Genomic DNA, 6,215 nt, shown 5'->3' with positions numbered 1-6,215 from the left:
GCACTTTAAGTTTGCAAAGTACTTTCCATACTTTATTTAATTTGTTTATCAACTCTGTGAAGTAGCTACTCTTATTATTTTTACATTTTACAGATGAGACAACTAAGGCTGAGAGAAGTTGACTTGACCAAGATCATACAATTGAGGAATGACTTGAATTAAGGTCTTCCTGATTCCAAGTCCAATACTCTACCATTGTGCCACCTGATGGTATGAAAATATTATAAATATATTGCTCCTACTACTACTACTACTACTGCTACTACTACTACTACTACTACTACTACTAAAACTACTACTAACTTCTACTACCACTATTACTACCATTACTACTTTTACTATTGCTAATTCATTTTTTTTGCAAGGCAGTGGGGTTAAGTGGCTTACCCAAGGCCACACAGCTAGGTAATTATTAAATATTGGATCCTGGATGTGAACCCAGGTACTCCTGACTCCAGGGCCAGTGCTCTATTCACTGCATCACCTAGCCACCCCTGCTAATTCGAATATTTTTGCAAAGCCTTGCCCAGATATCAAGCAGCTATTCTAGCATGAATTTATCACTATAGTTCTGTGAGATAGGTAGGGTAAAGAATACTATTTTCAGTCTATATTGGAGAAAACTAAGACTTAGAGAAATCAGGTGACTTGGCCAAGGAGATTTAGAGAGAGAGAGAGAGAGAGAGAGAGAGAGAGAGACAGACAGACAGAGACAGACAGAAAGACAGATAGAAGGAGACAAAGAGAGAGAGGCAGACTCAAATTTTATAAATCTCTATCCATATATCTCTTTCTCTTTATATCTTTATATCTATCATCCATCCTTCTGTCTGTCTGTCCATCTATCTATATCTACCTTTAAATATCCCCAGGTAAATTATGGCATCAGTCATTTCAGGGGATGGAGAAGGAATCATTTATATTCACAAGAGTTAAGTATGGTTATCACCATTACTTCATTTCCAAGGAATACTCTAATCCTCACTCTTACTACTTTCCTAAAAGAAAAAGTCAGGAAAGAATGTAAACTGGAGTCATAATAGTTCTTCATATTTTTAGAGAAATTAAAAAAGAAGTTTTAGAAATATACTTCAACATTATTCCCAGTAATTTGTCTTATTTTAAATTTTATTTTTTATTCTGAATTTAAAACATCAAAAAGGACCTTTACATAAACCAACATAGCAGAAAGACTTGATATGACATTGAATCATCCATTTCATTACACTCATTAATATCCATATATGTATATGTGTATATGTATCATATACACACATACAAACACACATATAGAGTCTGCATGTTATTTTTGAAACTGTCCTCCTTGGTGGTATTTTCTTTTATGAATTTAAAAATGTTTCAATAGATCTTTAGTAATTTGGAATCTGTTGTCTTTTTCTTTTTTACAGGTAACATGAGAGATAATTCTGCTGAGTCAATGGACAAAGAAAATTATTCCGTGGTGTCTGAATTTGTATTCTTGGGATATTTAGCTTTTTCTCTTTGTGTTCTCCTCTGTGTTCTACTTAGTAAGCATGCTGGGAAACTCCCTTATTGTGCTCACAGTGACCTCTGACCCTCACTTGCACTCTCCCATGTATTTCTTTCTGGCCAATCTCTCCTTAATTGATCTGGGTATGTCTTCTGTGATTTCCCCTAAGATGATGAATGATCTATTTCGAAAGTGCAAAGTTATCTCATTCTATGGTTCCATAACTGAGATGTTTTTTATTCATCTGGTTGGTGGCGTTGAGATGGTATTACTAATAGCCATGGCCTTTGACAGATATGTAGCCATATGTAAACCTCTCCATTACCTAAATATTATGTGCCCAAGAACGTGCATTTTGATTCTGGCTGCTGCCTGGATCATTGGCCTCATCCATTCAGTGGCCCAACTGGCTTTTGTAGTTCACTTGCCTTTTTGTGGTCCTAATGAATAGTTTTTATTGTGACTTTCCTCGGTTTATCAAGCTTGCTTGTACAGACACATATAGATTACAATTCATAGTCACTGCTAATAGTGGCTTCATGTCCCTGTGTGTGTTTTTAATCTTGATCATCTCCTACATTTTCATCTTGGTTACAGTTCAGAAACGTGGTGTCTCTAAAGCCCTCTCCACTTTGTCAGTTCACATCACTGTTGTGGCTTTATTTTTTGGTCCATTGATCTTTGTTTATACAAGACCACATACTACATCACGTGCTGATAACTTCCTAGCTGTCTTTGATATAGTTCTTACTCCCTTTCTGAATCCAATCATTTATGCCTTAAGAAACAAAGAAATGAAGATGGCAATGAAGAGAGTGTGTACCCAGTTTGTGGGTTTCAGGAAAATTCCATAAGCGATTTCATGAAGATATGAGAGTTTTCTGTTAGAAGAATTATTAAAGTCTAGAGGAGGAGTTTATTTAGAGGAGAAGATAAGAGTTATATTTTGAAAACACTTTTATACCTTATAGAAGCTGAAACCAAGGGTGTATAACTAAAGATGAATAAAGACATGGTCCTATAAGAATGACTCTAAGATTGGGGGCAGCTAGGTGGCGCAGTGGATAGAGCACCATCTCAGGAGTACCTAAGTTCAAATCCGACCTCAGACACTTAATAATTACCTAGCTGTGTGGCCTTGGGCAAGCCACTTAACCCCATTGCCTTGCAAAAAAAAAAAACAAAAAAAAAAACAAAAAACCTAAAAAAAAAAGAGAATGACTTTGAGTGCTTAAGTCTAGAAGATGTTGTGATTGAGAGTGAATGCTCTGAATATCACAAAAGACTTTAAATAAATTATGCTGAGTAAGAACATTTCAAAAATGGAATGGGATATTTTAAAAAAAAGCCAGAGCTACTTAATCCTTATTTTGCTTCTACCAAGGGAAATGATCTTTGATCTGGGAAACAGAACAACCATAATTATTAGGGATCTGAAGTGAAGACAAGTGAGGATGGTAAAAGAACCCTCAAGTGATTCAGATCATCAGGCCTAGATGTACTATATCTCATACTCCTGAAAAAAAAACTTAAGGATATGATTGATGAGGTGCTATTTGTACTTTAAAAAACATGGAGAATGAAACAGAAACGGTCTTTCAAGAAATGATGAAATGTATGTTTTCAGAGACATATAAAATAATGCAGAGTGAAGTGCGCAAAATTACTATCAATCTAATATTATGGTTTCCTCATTTTAAAATATTTTACTGCATTTTTGTTTTGTAAATTTGGAGGCTAAATGATATAGTATAAAGAATTTTGAAATTAGGTTTGAGTTTTGACTTTATTAGCTGTTTGATACTAGACCTTAGTGTCCTCAGGAAAATGGGGATAATAATATCTGCACTATTTACCTCATAGGATTATTGTGGAAATAAAATAGGATAATGTGGAAAAACTAAAAAATATTTATTCAGTATTTTATTTTCCTTCTTTAAATGTTTGTTTTTAAAACTTTATATTCCAGAATTTCTCCCTCCCAAATTTAGAGCCTTGCAAAGTATTTCTGTAATAGTAATGTGAAAAAAAACCCATAGATTCTCCTCCAAAAAAAAACCTCAAGAAAAATGTTAAAAAAGTAGGCTAAAGTTTTGTAAATGGAAAACACTTTTATTGGTCTATTGCATACCTCTATCATATTCTTATTATGTGTTAGCATATACCTATACACACACTTAGTAGTACTTCCCTTTTCAGTAAAAGTTTTATCCTATTATGACTTATGTTTTCCTCTCATGCAATACAATATCTTCTTATTTCATTTATAGCAAAGATTACTTCAGAATTATATCTTGCATTTTTAATACAGATTTATAAGTGAATCTTCTCTCCTTTTTTTCTGACAGAAATTCAATTGTTTATTTCAACTGGATTTGATTTAATACAATCCAGTCTCTCTAATAGATTATCTCACTTTTGTATTTGCATTTTCATTGTCTAGCACAGTGTCTGGCATATAGTAGACCCTTCATAAATGTTTATTGATTGATCAAATATAATTCAATTCAACAAGCATTTATTAAGCACCAAGTTGTTTATGGTACTATGCTTGATTTCAGGGGCTATAGCCAAAAAAACAGAAAATCAAAATTCAACAAACCCAACTCTCCAACCACACAAATAGTCCCCTTCCTCAAGGAGTTTATTCTATTGGGGGGAGGGAGACACAACTGGTACACAGATAAATAAGTACACATTGTTTACATATAGAGTAAATAAAGAAGTAAAGTCAAAGTATTTTCAAGATTGGGAGTGATGGGTAAGGTGGAGTGGAGGAGGGAACTAATTAGACACCAGAATTAAGCTTTGAGGGCTATTGTGGGGACAAGAAATATAGGTAAAGTCTTGGTGTCCTTTGAAACTTAATCTCAGGTTTTCCTTTAACTTAATAAGGATCTTTTGTTTAACTTCTTATTTAAAGATAAGTATTTCTCAGAGGAACCTTTATTCCCAGCTTCCTTTTAACTGCTATTTATCAGTTATCTCTCTTAGTCCTCAGTCTTTAATCAAAGAACAGAAGTGTCCCATAATTAATCTTTTTGAAGTTAATTACCTCGTCTACTTTCCTTTACTATGTATAACCAGCACATAATTTCATGGATTTAATATATAAAGCAAGTAGAGTATACATATGATACGATATTATAGCATATGATATATTTTCTTTCTGTTGATACAATGTAAGCTCCTTGAGGCCATTCTATTTTTGTCTTTGTAACCCATAGCCTAGAATAATGTCTGGTATATGATATATTATTAGATAATACTTGTTAATATATTGCTGAATTTTTTGAAATAATTTATTGAATTAAAACCATTATGATTAATATTTTCACTAATGTGACTTCATCACCCACTTTAAACATTTCTCAATATGCACTGTTAAAATATTGTTAAAAACACTGCTATTATATAGAAATTTCTCTGATCCCACTGGACCATGGTATTATACAAATTTTTTACCTGTATGGATGATACTACTAACCCAAATACTAGATAGTCAAAAGGGAGGGAGGATGATGACTTTCATGGCTAAAGATTTATATCAAAGTGTTGTCCTGTTGCCCATACCTTTCTTTTAGCCTGCAGAAGACAGGTTTACTCCTAATAAACCATCATAACATCAGATTTAGTTGCAAAAATTGGTGGTCATTAATATATTTAATTGCCTCATTGTTACTGACTAAATATGTACTGGTCTAAGGAAGATCCTGAAATTTGCTTTTTACATTAACATTCTATCTTCAGGCTTTTATTCTTGAGTCTTGTCTTTCTCACACAAGTGAAGTGCAAAAAAAACCCTGGCTTTTTGACTTTTGTGGTTATTTGATATCTGATTATTTGTGTGAATATTAAATGAATTATAAATGTAAATTTTAAATTAAATTAATTTTAAATGAACATGAAGTATTTATTATTTTCAGCTAAGTTTTTTCCATAATTTAAGTTAGTCATTTATTAACTTCCCAGTACTAACACCACCAACACCAGTATCACCACCACCAGTAGCATCAGCATCATCAGCACCATTAGCATCATTGCACTGGCCTTAGTACTACCAGTACCACCGGCATCAGTATTATTAGTATCAGTAGAACCAGCACAAGCAGAAACCACAAACATTGCTTTGTTATCCTTGTATGTTGTTTGATCTTCATTCTTTTTTTCCTGGATAATTTTGTTATTACTTAAAACAAAAGGAAAGGTATCAGTCAAAACAATTTTAGTTATCTTGTACTTGTTACTGAAAGGAGCAATGCAAATCATTTGAAGACAAAGGTGATTGATGCATGCCATTATATTTCTGACACTGAAATACAGAAATTCAATAGAATCAATTTGCAACCTATGATGACCTGAATATTTTTTTCTGAAAGCAATAATTCAATCTTATATTGTCTTCTAAAATATAATGCATATTTCTCTTTGATATTCTTCTATTTTAAGTAGATTTTATAAGCAAGCATTTTTCTTTTCCAGTATTGACATGCTATAATTTTTAGAACTTAGAACTTAGAACTTTAGAACTTAGAACTTTCTCTAAGTAAAATTAGAAAACATGCTGATATCAGGTACTTATTTAATTCATAGACAACAGTCTTCCTTATACCACCCTACTGCAACTTCAATTAGAGTGATTTCAAATATTAGAGAATCATCATAGGCATCATTTTGAAGAAAATCTAGAAAACAAAAAAGAAAACTGTTGTAATGAATGGAA

General features: G+C 32.7%; 1 pseudogene; it reads left to right on the top strand.

Moving 5' to 3' along the window:
• The first annotated feature begins 1,438 nt into the window (after positions 1–1,438).
• On the top strand, positions 1,439–2,346 carry LOC141522833 (olfactory receptor 4F3/4F16/4F29-like; annotated as a pseudogene).
• Positions 2,347–6,215: the final 3,869 nt, after the last annotated feature.

Source organism: Macrotis lagotis, chromosome 4 (assembly GCF_037893015.1).
Source record: "Macrotis lagotis isolate mMagLag1 chromosome 4, bilby.v1.9.chrom.fasta, whole genome shotgun sequence".
NCBI classification, from domain to species: Eukaryota; Metazoa; Chordata; class Mammalia; order Peramelemorphia; family Peramelidae; genus Macrotis; species Macrotis lagotis.
This window is presented reverse-complemented; position numbering and strand designations above follow the sequence as displayed.